Here is a 10,335-nt window from a genome sequence, read left to right as displayed (position 1 = left end):
TAGAAAAATTAGAAAATGCCATCTTGAATAATTCCAATCAAGAAAATTTTAGAAAATTAGATAATCTTAAAAATTCAAATCTAGATAAGATAGATTTGACTAATTCAAATTTGAATTTGTCAAATCTGGATAAATCAAAAAATTTAAAATTAGATAAAAATTTGACTAAATCAAATTTGGATAATTCAAATTTGAAAAAGTCAGATTTAAAAATATTAGATAATAACTTAAATAATTTAAATTTGAATAATTCTAAATTAAATAAATTAGAAAATTCAATCTTAAATCCTAAAGATAAAGAAACCTTATCTAATTTGGATAAAATAATTAATAAATATGAATTAAATAATAATTTAACTAATTCAAATGTTACCAATTCAATTATTAATAATTCAAATTTAATTAATTTAGACTTATCCCAAATAAATAAAAAATTAGAACAAGTCTTTAATTCTTTCAACCAAGATAATGATAAGCTTAATAAATCAACTTTAAATAATTTAATAATTCTAAAAATTAATAATAATTCAACTAAACAAAATAAAATTAATAATCATCAAGATAAGTTGAACAATTCAATTTTACTCAAAAATTTGAAATTAAAAATTTAAGATAATCCTAATAATAAGAAAAATTCAAATTTCAACAAGATAAATCCTAAAATTAATAATTTAATAAATAAAAATTTGAAATTAAATAATAAAATTAATTATAATTCAGTACCATTTAATTATAAAATATTGAATAATTCAAATAAATTAAATATTAAAAATTTAAAATTAAATAATAAAATTAATTATAATTTTGTATCTTTTAATTATGAAATATTGAATAACTGTAAAAATAAATTCAATAATTTAAAATTAAAATCCTAAAATTTAGGAAAATATTGTTATAAATTTTAACAAGTCAAATTAAATCTTAAAACTCAAATTTATTAACTATTCAAACATAATCTAATTAAATAATATAAATTAATAATTCAAACATAACTTAATCAAATAATCTAAACTTTAATTTGAATTAAATTAAAAATCAAATTAAAATTTAAATTAAATTAAATTAAATTAAATTAAAATTAAATTAAATTAAATTAAAATTAAAATTAAAATTAAAATTAAAATTAAAATTAAAAAAATTAAAATTAAATTAAATTAAAATTAAATTAAATTAAATTAAAATTAAAAAATTAAATTAAAATTAAAATTAAATTAAATTAAAATTAAAATAAGTTAAAATTAAATTAAATTTAAAAGTCATGAACTTAGTAATAAACTACTTTTAATTATATTTGAAATTAACTTAAAATATTACAGAATGCAGGTGCAAGTCCAGGCAGTGTCAGGAGGACCGGAAAGAATGACAAAATCCAAGCAGGTCAAGAGGACCAATGCTTGATGGAGTCTAGGCGGGCAGGAGGACCGAGAGCCTAGCAGCAAATTCCTGAGGGCCGAGGACCACAGCTAAGCAGGAAGTCCAACAAGTTTGGAGGCAACTCAGGTAAATTCTTCCAAGTGAAGTGGGTAAGGACGCGCTCCCGGAGTGGAACTATAGGGGTCGGTCTAACCCAAGGTTTCACTGGAAACCTGCAATTAAGACCAATTAACAGTTCAAAGAACTGTTAACCAATCTATTATTTTGTATTTTGAGACTAACTTGTAATGCAGATTGGAGAGGTGAGGATTTTGACTCTAGGCGACTCTATCCGGAATCCAGTCGACTGGACGGTTTAGGCACCTAGAAAGTGGAATCTAGGCGACTCGGGTTTGGATAATCATAACAGAAGTCGAAGTCCATCCATATCCTCCACGTCAGCACGTAGTCGACTGGAAGGGGAATCCAGGTGATTGGAAAGCCGAGTCTGCTGTGACGATGGCGGATCGGTAGTCTACATGGAGTCACCTGGAATGAGAGTCTAAGCGACTAGAAGGCCTTATAAAAAGCACGTTGAATAGAGGGTTCAACACAACAATTGAAGTCATTCAAAAGCGAGCCGACGACACCCTGAGCAAGAAGGAACACTCAAGCAGCCTTCGTAACACCGGAGTCACGTCGAAAAGATATCGATCTTCATCTTCGATTTTGGGTAACAGTTTATATTCTTGTATTGTTTAATTACGATAAAAGTTTTTATTGTATTGGCTTTTGTAATTGTTATAACTCTTTTCCGTAAGGAAAAGAGTTCAAAAGTGGATTGCCCATATGCAAACAATCAAAGATCATGGGCCTTGGAGTAGCAGCCTTTGACTATGAACCAAGTAAAAATAAAGCGTGTCTTTGTGTGCTTGCCTTACTTTTTGTGTTACCCATTTCTGTTGTAAATTACTTTGACTTACGAACGAGCTAAATTGATGGGTTTTCAAAATCGGAGGACAATTACTAAAAGATAGCGCTATTCACTCCCCTCTTAGCGCTTATATGATCCTACAATTGGTATCAGAGCGGAGTTTTTGAATCTAGTACAACCATTGCTTTCAAATCTTTTTAAAAATTTTTAGGATTTTTAAAATTTATTTTATCTTTTTATCCCGCATTATTAATCCAAGACTAAGTCTTGGAACGTTGGTTTTTCTGTCTTTCTGTGTGCTAGATCAATGGCTTACCAGGAAGGCTTTAGCACCACAAGGTCACTTCTGTTCTCAGGGGAGGACTTCATCTACTGAAAAGGTAGGATGAAGTACCACCTTAAGACACAAGTGGATATATGGATAGTTATCTAAACGGGATTCACAATCCCGACTGACAATGATGGTCTACCACAAACTTGCGAGAAGTGGGATGCGACCAAGAGAAAAAAATCGAGATAGACACAAAAGCCACACAAACATTGCAATGCAGACTGACCAAGGAGGAATTGAACCGAGTCTTCATCAACGTGAAAGACTTGTGAAACAAATTAATCAAACTGCAGGAAGGTACCTCAGACACAAAGGTCAGTAAAAGAGACTTCTTGATGAACAAACTCTACAATATTCAGATGATGGATGGAGAGTTGGCGAGCGCACTACACGCCAGAATCCAGGACATCCTCAACATCCTACACGCAATTGGCCAACCGATGGAAAACTGGGATGTAATCAGGTATGCACTTAAAGCATTCCCGAGGAACACTTTGTAAGCATCTATGGTAGATGCTTACAAGGTCTCCAGGGACCTTTCAAAAATTAAGCTAGATGAAATGTTCTCTGAATTTGAAATGGATCCGTATCCGTTTCCAAAGGTTCACACACCATTGTAAGTAGTGAAAGGCGGTATTCAATTATTATTAGCTTATCTAAAAAGTTAGCAAAGTCAAATACCTTAGTTGAATCGCTCCAAGAGGATATAGTCCTCCTCAAGGAGAAGGTTAACTCTGGGTCGTCAGAGATTGAAATCAAGAAAATTGAGGATTCGACTCAAGTCCAACTTGAGAAAAAAATTTCTCAATTAAAACTTCAAGTTGACAATCTCATCCGGTCGCTTGAAAAATTCACCTCTAAGTCTAAGTATCTTGACATGATACTTAGAACCCAAAAGGTTAAATACAATCGATCGGGCATTGGACTTAAATCTAAAAATAAGGCATTCATGACATTATTTCACAGACCGCACAAACCAAAGAAATCTAGAATCCAAGCATGGGTTCCCAAGTCTAAACTGGTAAATCTAGTTGGAACAAACCAATTCTGGGTCCCCAAAGATCAAATATATTTGATCCGATCCAACAAAAAATAATAAATCCTAGTTAGCCTCATTGACTATCCCTGGGATGGCCTGGTCCACCACGGGCCACCAGGGTAAATCGGAAAGTGCACGCAACGGCCAACCTAGACGCTCAGCATCCTTTGGCGCTCTCTATTTAGAAATCCTACAAATACGTCGTAACTAGTTGGCATCGAAACCGAGGGTGCCTAGGTGACAACTTGGATGTCCTACCGCGACACCATGCCCCGAGGACGAAAATTGTAGTGGATAAACTTTTTATAGTAACCGACCCCACCACCGAAATGACCCCATTTCAGAAAGCCCCCAAAGGAATTTTTTGAAGGTACAGTAGCACTATGTTGATAAGAGTCTACTGCCTCAACAGCATCATAGCCAACAAATACATGTTGCTAAGACTTGAATGACACAATACCTCAGTCAACAAATACATGTTGCTAAGAGGATTCGAACTCGAAACCTCAAGCAACACATGTCTCCATGCTTACCACTTGGGATAAAGCACTTCAACTGATCCGACCCAACAAGGATCATGATCCAAGGGGATCCAAAACCCATAAATGATTGATTGTATTTCTTTTATTTTTTATTTTTTATTTTTCTACATTAGAATAACCTAGGCTAGATAATGACGAATGTTTGATTAACTCTTACCAAACATAATACCAGGATGGGGCGAAATGATAGTACGTTAGGGAGATCCAGTTAAGTAGTCAAGTGGGGTAAGGAGTACCTTACTTAGTCTGCTTAGCTAGGTCAAACTAGCCGAAGCTACCTTGCCACATTCTAGACTAGTTAGACCAAAGTTTCTCCCTAGGCTAGCTAAGCTTATAATTTTCTGAATCATTTTTGTCTTAGAAAGTGGTCGTTATTCCGATACCCAAGAAGACCCCTATGCCTCGCCACTGCTTGGAAACTGTCTCTTGAAATGCATGTTTAGAATGTCGAACAATTAAACTTAAATCTAACTCAAGGTTAATCAAATAATAGATACCTGAATATTTAATTAATAAAGATAAAATTGAAAAATTATCTTACAAAACCTATAGGATTAACTGTTTGATAATCTAAAAATAGGTGAGATGAATTAGGTAAAATCTTTTGAATTAATTAGAAATCAATTTTAAATTAATTTTACCTTTAACCTTAATCAATTTTACCTTTAATTAATTTTAACTTAATTTTACCTAAAATAATTTTAACTTAATTAATTTTAAAATTTTTAACTTAAATCAATTTTACTTAAATTAATTTTAACTAAATCAATTTTATCTTAAATTAAATTTAACTTAATTAATTTTACCTAAAATAATTTTTAACTTAATTAAATTTAAATTAATTAATTCTACCTAAAATAATTTTAACTTAATTTTAACTTAATTTTACTTAAATTAATTTTAACTTAAATAATTTTACTAATTTAATTTTAACTTAATTAAAATTTACCTAAATTAAAATAATTTTACCTTAAATTTACTAACTTAATCAATTTTAATTTAAACTAATTTTTCTTAATTAATCTTAAACCAATTTTAACAAATTTTTTTTCTTAACTACTTAACCAAATTAAAATTTTACCTTAAATCTACCTTAACAAAAATCAATCAAAACCTAAGTTAAAGTTTAATCAATTAAACCCAATCAAATCAACCCAAAACCAAACCAAAAAGTTTGGCCCAGTCAAATCCAGTCGACTAGATACCAACCTCCAGTCGCCTCGAACGAGAAACCAGAAATCGACCGCGGTTTTCACGCGAGCACATCGGTTTTCTGACTCTAGTCGATTGGATCGAAGATCCAGTCGCCTCGCACCGCTTCTTTCCAGTCGACCAGATTCGCTTTCCAGTCACCTGGAATCGCTTTATAAAAACAGTCGCCTGGCCTACACGGTAATCACATGAAATCACCTTTCTACCCTTATTTTCTACCGTCTTGCGGTGCCGACAACACCCTAGGTCATCAGTTCTCTTATAATACTGCTAAAATACCTAGGTAACTTCCTAAAAACCCCCCTAAACTTATTAATTTTAGTTTTTAGTTGTTAAAATTTAAATTTTTTTATGCTTTAGATATAAGAAAAGAGGGCGTGAGGCTGGACCCTCTAGGACCCCAGTACTGACCCCAGGTTCCCTACAGAGGAACTTAGGCTTAGATTTGATTCACTATCATTTGTTCCATTGCACTCTAGATACATCGATAGGACATTTTTTGCACAATCCTGCATTTCATCGATGGAGGTCATAGAGCATTATGACTTTCATCGACTAGTTTATTGTACAACTCCGATTAACACAGGTCTGTGTGCCGAGTTGTATAATAATCTAGTTCAGGTCGATGACCTGACCTACTCCACCCGAGTTAGGGGGATGGACATTATCATATCACCCACTGTCATTAGTACATTTCTAGGACTCCACCCATCCCAGTGCCCATTCTTATGTTATCCACCTAGGGATTTACCTTTTGGGGATCCCTACTCCCACATTACCTTAGATCTCATGCATACACATTTCTTCCAGGAGGAACGGGCTCCTGCAGTAGTCCAGTTCTCCTCCGTCAGACTTAGGGTACATGACTATATCCTGTATAGAGTGATAGTTAACTGCATTTTACCCTGTAACACCCCGTAAATTCATTCTAGACTTTATAAATGTTTTAAAATAGGGTTTTAATATTTATAAATGCTTAGAATAATTTTAGAAATTTTATAGAATTTTTCTAGAATTTTTAGGAATTTTCCCAAAAGAAATTGGAAAATGGGTAAAAAGATGCATGGCCGAGATTCGAACCCGAAACCTCCAAGCAGATGTAAGCCTTAAGCAAATTGTGCTAACCAAGTGCCCCAGCAGGGGTGTGCTTGAAGGGATAGGAGGCGAATTATTATTATATGAGGTAAAAGGCGGAAATACCCCTTAGTATAAATAGGATAAGTTAAAGAAAGGGGTTATTTTCTCTAACCTAATCCCTCTCCTCCACTTGCCGCCGCCCTCTCCTGGACGAAAATACCAAGGAAGCTAGGTTTTTGGTGGTAGCCGGCCACGGGATAGGGAGATCCGAGAGATTTCGGTAGATTCGGACTCACCCAAGCGAGGAGAACGCGAAGATATCTTCCGTTTCGAGAGATACCGAGTTTAACGCAACCCTTAGAAGAGTTTCTTGGTTGTAAGTAAGAAGAAACCAAAGTAAGTACTACTCACCTGCAGTAAGAGTAGTTTCGAAATAGATTTCTCGGTTTTAGAATTTATTTACCATGTTCTTGTGGTTAAGATGTAGTAGAAATCTTTATTTCAAGTATAAGCATGAAAATTTCAGTTTTAAGCAATGAAATTTATTTCATATGATCAAAAGCATGTTTTTTTCACTATATATGATCATGTTGTCAAAGTATAAGCAAGATACAAGGCCAAGGCCTTCCAAGAACCTCTAATTCAAGAATGTAGAGGTTTAGGCATGCTAAGTGTTTGAGAAAATGCCTAAGACAATTTCAAAGATAGTTTTTCAAGTATTTTACTTTAGCGGCATGTACCGGGCCAAGGCCCAAGGGATGGGCTCCAAGATGCCCCTAGACCAAGGTCTAGTACGGGATGGGCTCCAAGATGCCCCTAGACCAAGGTCTAGTAACCTATTAGTTTTGGGATTAGCTACCCCGGGACTTCTAGGAAGCGCGCTAAAATATGGTACATTGCCAAGGGCCCAAGATGAGATATTATTTTCAAATGCTATAGTAATAGCAAAGTTTTCAAAATATTTTATTTAGAAAAGAATTTCAAGTTTAAGAAAGATCATTGGTTGCAAACTATGAAGCATAGCATGTTTAAGTTAAAAGTGCATTATTTCAATAGCATGAATGTTTTCAAGAATCATCTATGCATTATTCGAGTTTTGTGAGTTAGAAGTACTTACTAAGCTATCCGCTTATAGATTGCATTTTCCTCTTACTGCAGACAAAGGCAAAGGAAAGCTAAACTAAGGAGGACAGCAAGGATGATGTGTGTGTGGTGTGTAGCTGGACTATGGAAGAGATCTTTGGGGACATGCTGGAAATGTTTAGAGATTTTATGCATTTCAGTTATGCATTAGATTCGTATATCATGTTATGTTTCTGCTATGTTAGAATTTGCTAGAAAACTCAAGGTTGATCTTCATGCTATTAGAACTCAATTATGTTTTATTACGCTCTAGCGTGTGGTTATGCAAGTATGGATTAGTGAGTAGAATGAATACATGCATGTGGTTCCATGTTTTAGATATTAAGGATTTTGTTAGAATTCTTATTTCATAAGTAAACATGTTTAGTATAGATAATACTGAGCATGTTAGAGAAGATCCTGTTCAAGTTAGAAAAAATTTTATTTATTGCTAAATAGAGTAGCAATGCAAGTAATCAAGTAAGTAAAGTATAGTAAGTAACCCCGCTTTTAGAGAGAGACAGAAGGGCGGTCGTTACAGGTTGGTATCAGAGCAGTTCCCATTCTTCAGCTACACACACACACCAGCATCAGCCTTGCCGTTCTCAAGTAAGAAATGTATTTATGCTTTTTCTTATATGCTTTTCCTTTATACTTGTAGTATAGAGAATAATGCTAGATGGAGATGCTTGTATATGCTTAGTATAAGAATCATACTTGAGTAAGATGTATGTCTATACATACAAAGTAGATAAGTTATTCTAATTCCTATGCATTAAATAGATGGCTAGAAGACGAGGACGTCCCCGTACCGCTCGTGCTGAGAACCAAGCTCAGGAAGACAGTGAGCCTAGAACAGAAGAACCAAACCTTACTGAAGTTGTTGCTCAGCTCCAGAGACAAGTTAGCAGAGCAACAACAAGTGATTGCCAATCTGATGGCCAATCAGCAATCCAGTTCCTCCTACTCCCCCAACCAGAAATGTGGAGGCTCCAGTGGTAACTGAGGTCTCACCAGCTGCTCAGGAAGTCGCCACAGCACCCAAAAGACAAGAAGCATATCTCATACAGTGGCTGAAGTTGAAGCCAGAAAGCTTCTCAGGCACGACTGAGCCCTGGGATGCCCAGGCTTGGTTTAAAACCTTGGAGAGCACGATGGAGCTTCTGGACTGGCCAGAAGTCGAGAAGGTTAAGTGTGCCTCCTTCTGTCTATCGGGAGATGCTCGCATGTGGTGGGAGAGGATAAAGAGCAAGAGAGCAGCCAACCAGATGAGCTTGGGCTGACTTTGAGACAGAGTTTTATGAAGAATTCTTCCACCTTAAAGATCACCAACAAACATTATGAGGAATTCATGGAGTTCAGACAAGGTGACCTGTCGGTGGAAGAAGCAGTCAAGAAAATTCAACAGACTAGCTCGTCTGTGTCCAGAGCTAGTAAGTACAGAGAAGGAGCGAGTCAGACTGATGCTCAGAATGCTACGACCAGAGATAGCACTTAATGTGGGTAGTGGAACTCACCGACCACAGACTGGCGAAGAACTGGTCAGTAGTGCGTTAATCGCTGAGCACTATCTGAACAGTATCAAGGCAAATAGTATGCAACAGAAATCAGTTAAGAGCGAGGACAAGGCTACAGGAGGTCAGAAACCCCAATCAAGTAATCAGAACTGGAAGGACAAGGGTCATAAAAGGAAACAGTGGAACTCAGGAGGTAACCAAAAGGGAGGACCAGCAAACAAACAGACTAAGTTTCCTTCCTTGTCCTAAATGTGGGAGAACACATCCAGGAGTTTGTCTTTTGGGTAAGACTGGATGTTATTCATGTGGACAAGAAGGGCACATGTCTAAAGAATGTCCTAACAAGTTCAAGGCACCTCCGCAACAATCAGTGCCATATGGAGGCAAGCCTCAGTTACACCACATGTGCAACAGCATTGGAGGGACCCCATCTTAGTCAAGGGAGACTGGAAGCCCCTCCAATCCAACTAATGCTCGAGTGTTCACCCTCACTAAGGAGGAAGCTGCCAGTGCCTCTACGGTAGTCACAGGTCGAATACTTAACTCTAGCTAATTGCTATAGTGTTATTTGATACTATTAGTCAATGCCTCTAATGTTGCCAAGGTCAAGTACTTGTTAACCAGCATTTAGCTAATACTTTAATTGATACTGGGGCAACACACTCGTTCATATCAGTGGCATTTGCCAAGGAGTTAGAAGTGCCTTCAGAGACCCTAGATTTCAAGTTTCTAACAACCCTACCTTCAGGGGAAGTCATGGAGTCTACCCAATGGCTTCGGGCTATACCACTCAGAATTTCAGACCGAGAGCTATGTGGTGCAGAAATTTAACTAATCTCAATTACAGGATTAAAAAGCAATGTAACTATCCCATTTCATTTAACTAACAACAAGAACAGTGCTTAATACAAACAAACCTAACCTACTGATACAGAAATTCTAAACTGATACGGTGAACAGTGTCCTATGAAAAGGAACAGTAAGGAATTCAAACTCAAAAAGAATGCTTTTGATCTTTAGCTAAAGGTAATCTCTAATCATGCTAAGACAAAAACAATAACTGAAGCAATCACGGAATTAACCAATTCAAGAATTTCCATCAGATCGAATCCAATTCAACAGATGAAGACAGTTATCAGAAACAAATCTAAAACAGAATAAAATTCAGCTAAAAACTTCGGATCTTCCCTTTCAATTCAAATCCAATC

The 10,335-nt window shown here is 35.6% G+C and overlaps 1 pseudogene; it reads left to right on the top strand.

Annotated features, from left to right (window-relative positions):
• The first annotated feature begins 9,073 nt into the window (after positions 1-9,073).
• LOC141839756 (uncharacterized) lies at positions 9,074-9,680 on the top strand (annotated as a pseudogene).
• Positions 9,681-10,335: the final 655 nt, after the last annotated feature.

The sequence above is a fragment of the Curcuma longa genome, chromosome 11 (assembly GCF_044706935.1).
Source record: "Curcuma longa cultivar G26 ecotype Majalengka, Jawa Barat chromosome 11, ITB_CL_G26_1.1, whole genome shotgun sequence".
Taxonomy (NCBI): domain Eukaryota; kingdom Viridiplantae; phylum Streptophyta; class Magnoliopsida; order Zingiberales; family Zingiberaceae; genus Curcuma; species Curcuma longa.
This window is presented reverse-complemented; position numbering and strand designations above follow the sequence as displayed.